Here is a 9,324-nt window from a genome sequence, read left to right as displayed (position 1 = left end):
CACTCCCACTTCCTCCCTTCCTGTACGGTGCGGTTCGGGTGTCCATTGAGATGACACAGAATTTCCTTTCCTCAAAAAGCGTTGCGTTCAAAGGGCAAGCCATCGCGCCGAACGGGTGGTGGCGTTCGTCCCTTCCTGTACGGTGCGATTTGGGGGTAAAACCGAGATTACAGAGAATTACTGCGTAATTTCCTTTGCTCAAAAAGCGTCGCGTTCAAAGGACAAGGCATCGCGACGAACGGGGGGTGGCGTTCCGTGGACTGCCTGGCAACGCTACAACACGCTGGCGCGTTCCACTCCTAAAGGCGAAGAGCGTCATTAATTAGCAGTTAATTAGTATTTAGTCATAAATCAGTAATTAGTCACTAAATAGTAATTTGTAATTACTTCGTCATCAGCCCCGCCGCGGTGGCTCAGTGGTTACGGCGCTCGGCTGCTGACCCGAAAGACACGTGTTTGATCGAGGCCGCGGCTGCTGAATTTCGATGAAGGCGTAATTCTGGAAGCCCGTGTGCTGTGCGATGTCAGTGCACGTTAAAGAACCCCGGGTGGTCGAAATTTCCGGAGCCCTTCACTACGGCGTCCCTCATAGCCTGAGTTGCTTTGTGGCGTGAAACCCCAATAAACCAATCAATTATGTGTGACGTCATCCAGTGGTGACGTCACCAGTGCCACATAGGCAAAGTGGTGCGGAAAACGCTTTGGCCTCTACTCACTTTAAACAGTCAAAGTGCCCCTGAATTTTTTGAAGAGGAATTCAGGGCACGCCCCAGGGTCCCCGCAAAATCCCACTGCACTCAGGTCTTGAGGTTCTCTATGTCCCGCGGGGGAAGGGTCCGCCGGACAGAGGGAAAGGATGTGGAGGGAAGAAGCGAAGGGTTCTGGGCATAGGGCGCATGCCGGAGTAGGGAAGGAGGGATGATAGTGGGCTAGGTTAAGGGGTGAGGGGAGAGTTGGTGTCTGTAGTCTGGGCCAGAGTGTTGCTTGTTTGTTATCTAGGGAGGGGTGTGGCGGGGGGAGAGTGGTGGTGGTAAAAAAACTTTAATACTCAAAGAGAGTTTGAGGGTCAGAAAACCCTGCTACATGGCGGTATCCTTAGTCCGGGACACCGCACGACGAGGCCCCGTCTCGCGCCCGCTTTACTAGAGCCCTTTGGGACTCCAGTGTGGAGCAGTTGAGGAGGCCAGTCTCCCATGCCTCTCAGGTGGGGGTGGGGTAAGGGAGAAGGTGAGGTTTCCGAGTACATTCCCGCACCATGTGAAAGATGTCGCATATCTCTCCAGAGTGCGGGCAGCGCCCATCTGTGTTCGGATCAAAGTGTTTTGCTATGGCAGGACACAGAAGAGTTCCTGTCTGCAGGCACCGCAGAGTTCGCTCCTCCGCCTTACTCAGCTCCTTGGCAGGTGCCGGGTAGAGGCGGTGGCTGTCGCAATAATGAATTAGGATTTCGCGGAACCGCAGGAGCGATTTATGAGCTTCTGAGCCAGGACAGCTAGGATGAGGAGCCCAGTGTGTGAGCGCTCGGGTGGCCGCATCAGCGGCCGCGTTGCCTCGTAGACCCTGGTGGCCAGGAGCCCAGATCACTTTTGTGCGATTTGGATCGGCGGGAGAGCATCTTAGAATTTGGGAGGCAAGAGGTGATATTTCGCCTGCAAGATAATGTTCACCTGCCCGGCGAGAGTCTGTGATAACCGTTCTCGATTCTGGATCGGCGGGAGCGAGAGCTATTGCAACTTCCTCCTCTCGGGTTGAATTTGGGGCCCGAAAAGGTAGCCCGTCGACATTCATTCCTCAGTGGACTGCGGCATCCGCGTAGAATCCTGCGGGCGACAGCCCTGTGATGTCCACGTAGCAGACGCTCGCTTTAGGTCTATATTGCCTCTCAAGTCTAGGTCTATATTGCCTCTCTATATGCTTACATGCTTTTGTATGACTGTTTCACATCACTGTCTCCCCCCCCCCCTTATGTAATGTCCCAGACGGGATCTTTAAGGGTTCAATAAATGATGATGATGATGATGAAGTGTGCGAACCCCTGCTTGTCGTAAGGCTTCATGTGAAGTCGTGTTCATATTACGCGGGAGCCTAGCGACCCAGAGCATATGGCACCACAGAACCGGCATGTTCTCCGTCTCTTCCACTATGCATGTGTGTTGGATGTGTAAGCGGTTTAGTAGGCGGCGCCCAGGAGCCGTCTGCGAGCCGCGTATATTGGTAAACTAGGTGGGCCTCGCGCGACTGCTGCTACACAGATTTGCTGCTACACAAGGGCGAAAGTGACGCCTCCGCGAGCCAACCCAAGGTGTCTGTCAGCACTGGTCCATTGAATGCCGCATTAGCGTGCCAGGGGCACTGGAGTCTGCCAGGTGCAGAAGGTCGTCTTTTTGTCATGCTGGGGCCTGTTAGTGTAGAGGAAGTACGCCCGCCTTTCCCCCCGTTGCTGGGCACAGTTGCGGTTGAAATGGTAAGGAATCGCAGTGATGTTATGGACACATTCGCCGTTTCCCGCGTGCTGGTAACGAGAGGTTCTAGACTGTTTCACATGGACACGTGCAGGGAATAATGCGCCTGCAGGATGAACTCCAGAGGACTTCTTTATAAACGTGCGGCGTTTTGCATTCCTGCAGCCACAACTTCCTGCAGATTCAGCACTACCCCCATAAATAACTCCAGACGCAGCAGCAGCACTGTCGCCAGCACCAGTGCCCGCACTGTGTGGAGGTGGGAAGACCATTTCACCCTCTGTGCTGTATAGTTTATTTGTGTACGTTGTTGACCTCATGTGTGGGTTTGATCTATTTGGAATGCAGAAATTGGAGGTTACGTTTGCAATTTTAGAATTGTTTCCAGATTTTTATTGCACTGCTGTCAGGGATGTGATTGTCCTCACTGGGTCTCTGGTTAACTAGCCGCTCTCTTTACTGTGATGTCCCAGACGCTTTGCTGAAACTGTCCACTGATCAGTTGTGCTTTAATGCTTTCGAACCGACCACAATTGCAGCCTCACCAGTCGAGGAGCTGAGTGATTGTGGCACAGGTAGTGAATCAGCCTTCTAGTGTGTAGCTTGGGCACTACCCGCTTTAGATGCTGCTTGAACTTAGCATGATATACAGGTCAAGAGATGTAACCGCAATCACTTAATAAGCGGGTAGGAAACTCTCCTATGTAGGAAACATTTGTGGCCTGTGCAGGTTTCTCCTCTTTTAATGGAGACGGTGATGTCAACTGTTTGTTTGGCGAGTGCGCAGATCAAATTTGTCGAAACTGAGGTGCGTTCATTAAGCACTAAATGCACCTGTTTTCACACGCTACTGTTTCCCTGTATTCGCGTGAATAGTCTTGTCACATATTGTCCAAACATGTTTGCTTATTCTAGACGGTACTGATTTGACAGATAACTGCATTCTATCCTCTGACAGCCCCTCAGCAGCCACAGCCGGCTCCAGGCCAGCAAATCTGACGCCTTCTGATGAGGAAAAGGAGGAGACAGTGAACCAGCTACTCGTGAAAACTCGGCGTACCGCTGACCTGAAGCAGACGCGAAACAATCAGGATGCCGATTTCCACTAGCGATTAAGTCGAGATCAACAATCGGGTGCGGGCAGACAGCACATACCAACAGAAGCTACTACATGCAACCTAATGTATGCTCATTGTCTTGGTGTGTTCACGATAAATAAATAAACAATTTATCTGTAGGTAGTAGGTGCGTCCTTTAGGAGACGATATTCTGCTCCATAAAATTAGGAGCAATTACAACGTGACTGGAACACAAATCGTTCAGCAGGTAAAAGAATATAAACATAATGAGATTGTGGGCGCCGAACACTGGCGCGTGCTTTAAGAAACGTTGCGGGGATTGTTGAAGCACCCCTGCATCTCAACTAAAGCACTGCTGCTGGAGTTCTCTTAGAAGTTGGAGTTCTCCCGAGTTCAAGAAGTGATCATTTGAATATCTCCCGGCAGAAGTCAGTGATGAGCCTGTTGAGAGGACGCCTTGGTTGCTGCTTGGTTGCGTCGCTTAGTAGGCGACATTTTTCTATGCTATCTTCTAAACAAATCAGCAACAGCATTAAAAGTTGTACACGTGACAACACCTCATTGTCATTCCTTGTTAACAGAAATGTAATGAAATGAGTTTATGTGGAACGACATTTTTAAGCGGCAGCAAGGTGGAGTATTCGTTCGAATACCTACAATGCAAGCCAAATCCGCTGATATGTCATTGTTGGAGAGAAACCGCTGTCCTTGACAGCAAAGCCTCGCATACGGTGAGTGTTTTGTGTGATTGGTCTCAATAATGTTCCACATAAAAAAGTTCCGCACTGAATTTTTTATGGCGTTTCTCTCAGTATTTAAGCTTTCTCGAGTAGTCCCAAACTGCGAATTTCAAATTCGCTATGGGGGTATATAATGTATTTGAAAATGAAACATTCCATACATGCATAATATGTGCAATATTTCTTTATTTAGTTTATTTAGGACATAGTGCGTTGTTTCAGATAAGGCATCTGCGGTGGGATTATAAATCAATCAACCTCACAGAAGGCAACTGATAAGACCAGAAAGCGATATTGTCACCTGTATTGTCCTGTCTAGTCCACCGAGGTGACAACACATTTGGTGGGAACTCGCAGCATCATACTCGGCAGTGCGTACCGCCAAGTAAGACCTATCCGGAGCCACACACTGCGCAAATCTCTGTGTGCGGTCTTTACTTGAATATGCCTCAGTCGTATGGGAGTTAATGATCTCAAATAACATTCCTAAACTAAAAAACCACAAAAAGATTAATAGATTGGTATTCTTGTTTAATAGTTTAACAGGGAAAAATAAACTTAAGCTTCCAGAGTGCATTAAGCGTCCTATAGTGAGAAGGACTCGGAGCGTTCATGAGCATTCGCTTACTCCCCTTTTCGCCAAAACTAAGTTTTAAGTACAGTTTTTTCCCTAGAGTAGTGCAAGATTGGAATTCGTTACCGGCATTTGTTTTTTCCTCGCAAAATTTTTCTGATGCGTTGAATCGTCTACTTACCTGCAAATATTGTTTATATGTGTGTTTTGTATTCGTGTGATGCTAGTATTGTATAATTTTATTCTTTTGGTTACGTAACAATGCTTGGGCCAAGCAGTGGCCTGCAGTATTCTGAAATAAATAAATAAACAGCGCCGAGGCACGTGGCGTTCGGTATGTTTTCGCCAACTGATGTGGTATGTATTCGCTGAATCACCGCCGTATTGTTTTAATAGTTTCCACGATAAGTTAGCTGAGTGCACGTGTTCCGTTCCTTGTTTCTCCGATCCCATGACTAGTACCCGCGACACCTGGTTGAAGTGCACCGTAGGCTACAGCCAGTCGGTGAAAACAAGCCCAGCGCTGCGTGTTTCTGCGCTCTTAACATCGAGTGTGACTTTTGCGTCTGTTGCATGCTCCGGCACCAGCTGGTCGCCCGTTGTTCTGCGCAGTCCCTCAGCACGGGCCGGTAGGCATGATAGCAATGACGTGTGACAGAACAGTACACGTCGCAACATAATGTATGGGACAACAAATTCGATACTCCTCTTATAGTACAAAGTGCGTTTGAAAAATGCTCACTGTTAAGCATCCGCATTGCTAATCTGTTAATACATACATATGAAGAATGTAAATATCTCTATCAGAGCAACCTCCTCTAAAAGACGCGGGTCGATTCCATATCCCTTTTTTAAGCCCTCTCTTATTACTGCTACGGCATCTTACTCCCACAGCTTTCGTAATCATCGCCGCCCACCTGGCTGCAAATATAGAATCACACTGAAATTTAGTTTTGAGACTGCGAACGGTTAGCAACGAAATGTATGAAATGAATCAGCACTGTTTTGAATTTTTGGCAGCAACTTGTTGCGGTCACCTGTAGTGCCTGGAAGAAATGGATATTTAAATGGCCTAATTTCATCGACTGGTCGTAAAAATTCAGTGTTAGACGAGTAGTGACCGATAGAAGGAAGAGGTCTGGACTTGTGGAAAACACGGGAAGTTTAGCAAAAACAAAAATAACCTGATTTCCTTAGTCTTTCTGCGCAGCCGCAAGGCCACAATCTCATAAATTCTCACAACGTTAGTTAAGGTGTCAGTTAAGCGATACTTTGAAAAAAAGTAAAGCGAATGGCTTTCTAATGATAATTTGTAGTGCTCCGATGTTACAATAAGTGAAGATATCCGAGATGGTACACGTTTACTTTAGTGCTGCTTTTATGATTAAGAAGCACGTTAGTAATTTAGTTTCAACTGGGGCTTAGTTTTAGTTTGTCTCCGAAAGCATGGCTAATAATGCTGCTGAGCATAGCGTGAGTCATGGTTATGCAGCAGGCTACAGCAAACACGCGTGTCTTGAAAAGTGAATGATTTTCTTGAGCGATACATGAGATGTGAAGCACTTTCAATCAACAAAATTATTTACTACAACGTGTAAGGAAATGTTTGCACTGTACGTCTGGCATGGAAGCAGTTGAATTTCTCTAAAAAATTTCAGTTTTTTGTTCAACTTTTCATTAGTTTGTAATGCAATGAATTACATTTCGTTCATAACATTTAGGTAATACAATGAATTGCGTTAGACCAGTAGTTCTGCGAGAAAAGTAACTGGTTACGCTCGAAATTTCATTAACAAGCATTCCTGTAGTTTGTAGAGGAAAAAGCTTGGTTCTCGTAGGCCTGCCACGACAACTGAGCAGCAGAACGCTGGACGGCTGGCTTCGAGAATTGTGCAGGAACGGCAACTAGTCATAAAACAGAGAGATTTAGCATAGCAGAGGCGTATTAGCTTAGATATACACCTGATTAAAGGACGCTGTCTGCGCACGTGTAGAGGCAGTGAAGTTTTGAAATGTAGGCGCTACGCGTGTATTTCGGTTTGTGGTAATCCGGTATACGTCTATCCTCGTGAGTCGCTGTACTGCGAAATATAACCAGAATTAACTAAGACTGCCAGTCTGCAATCTACGATGTACTCTCTATTCAGGTATCTACCAGCGTGGTCTCGAAATGCGCGCGTCGATTTCAAGTTCAGGATTCTTGGGCATCAGTTCTGAGAGACAGCTGTGGAATAATGTAAGGAAATATTAATGTACGGAAATTTCGAAGGTAGCGGTGCACTTCTTCGCTGCGTAGGAAAATCCTTCTTTTAGAGTTTGCACATCGGTCAGATGGATAATTTAGAACTGCTAAAAAGTGCAACAGGAAACGCTTCTGACGATACATAAACGTTAACAGGGATAAAATGCAAGCCAGCAAAAGGGGATTTTCTGCCGTTCTATTGATTGTTAAAGTGGAATCCCATAATACATGAAAAAATCGTGTTCATAAAAACCTTCCCATTGAAAGATGCGCTAGTGAAGAATTTTTGGGTACCAGGGGCACTATCAAGGTCACACTAACTAAGGACAGAATGGTTCCGGTTTACGCGTGTCGTCATAGTGCGAGGGAGGGTGAACAGACTAAAATGTATATTGTGCGAATATGGCCCTGCGTAGACTGTACAAGTCCCTCCCTGGGACCGCCGTAAAAATAACTTGCTCCGGAGGCTTAAAACGGTTGAAATAGCTCTCAGCAGTCAGGTGTTAAGAAGCTTATTTGTTTTGAGCTTGAAGGCGACAAATGTTGGGCCATGCCTGTGTTTACATTGCGTTTGGGGGGGGGGAGCGCGATCTCTTATCTTCGTAATAGTCCTTGCAGGAATAATAGAAGTGAGTGAGTAGTTAGTTCGTAGGAATCGGGCGGAAAAACTAATTATTGCGTGCTTCGCGTCTAAATAGAGTTCAGTGTTTGTTTGTTTTAGTCTCTTTACGTTATTTTTGTGCATAAAATTCAATAATTAATTCAAATATAGCTTCAGTACTTTGATGATGCAACTCTAATATAATGCCACTTTGTGAGCAATAAATGACAATTTATTTTTTTTAATTTGCGCCATTACTAAAGAGTACAATTGATGGTATTTATCACTTTCCCAAAGTGGTCGTTCAAGTAGGCTGTGTATTATAAACTCTGACACATGACAGATGAGAGCGCGCTGTGTTCAGTTTATTTACAGCAGACGGGGCGATGCAAAAGGTATCCAGGATGATAGGCTCTAAACATGATGGTGCACCTTTGGCAGCCGATGCTTTATGCCTGCCAGCCGGTTTTATAAGCAGCAACATTCGCCAAGGACTTGCGAATAAAAAAATTATTTTCTCGAAATCAAATTTTCGGTTTCGGTTAATGTGCAATAAAGTTGTTATCCGAACATAAACAAAAAACCATTTTTCAAATTTCTTTTTTGACAGGAGCAAAATTGAACTGCCAAAGGCGTTAGTTTTTTGCTAGCTTTTCGAAAATATAGTAGTAGTAGAAAACTTTTATTGAGATCTTTTAAGAGATTCGCGGATTCGAAGCCTCCGTCGTCTTTCGTGGCGCCGGCGACTGGAGGCTTCTCTTCAGCAAGGTTGGGCCCCTAGTCCAGGGCTCCACTGAGTTGCGCTGCATCAGTAGCGTGCCGCACTAAGGCCCTTTGGGCCGCGAGCTCGCTGCTGGTGAGCCGGCTCTCCCATTGCTCCGCACTCGGGAATTCGTGTTGGTGGAATGCTTTATTTCGTTCGCACTCCCATGTGATGTGGTATAGTGTGGGTGTGTCGCCGCACCAGGGGCAGTTTGCTCTGTATTGTGTTGGTGACATCTTGCTATAGATGTACAAGTTGGGGAAGGAGTTTGTTTGTAGCCTACGCCAGCCGACTGCTTCCTCCCTCGTGAGGGATTTGTGTGGTGGTGGGTACTTGAATCTAGTCCCCCTGTATAGTTGTAATGTCTCTGTGTATCCCCCCTCGCATGCTAGTAGCTGAAGCTCCAGAACATCTGACATGCCTGCTCGGTATGTAAGCCCTCGAGCTAGGCTGTCTGCTCTTTCGTTCCCCGCTACGCCTGCGTGGCCCGGGACCCAGATTATGTGTTGTATGGGTGTCTTCTCAGCAGAGGCTGCTGCCCCACTGATTATCCTGAGGGCCATGCCGCTAATTCTGCCCTTCGTATAGTTTTTACACGTGTCTTTCGAGTCTGTTAAGATGTTTAGGGATCGGCCTTTCCTATAGCCTTCTGGTACCGCCAGCGCGACGGCAATTTCCTCGGCCTCCGTTTGCCCACGACCTCCACTGAGGCGCATGTGGCCATGTCTCCTGTGCTATTAACTACCACCGTAGCCGCTAAGCGCTTCTCTGCATGTACGTACATGGAGGCGTCCGTATAGACTGTGTTCTCTGATCGGCCTAGCCTCCTTTCTATCTGCTCGGCCCTTGCTTTTCGTCTGTCC

This window comes from Amblyomma mixtum, chromosome 4 (genome assembly GCF_055824585.1).
Source record: "Amblyomma mixtum isolate Tamu chromosome 4, ASM5582458v1, whole genome shotgun sequence".
NCBI classification, from domain to species: domain Eukaryota; kingdom Metazoa; phylum Arthropoda; class Arachnida; order Ixodida; family Ixodidae; genus Amblyomma; species Amblyomma mixtum.
Note: the sequence above shows the minus strand (reverse complement) of the source record.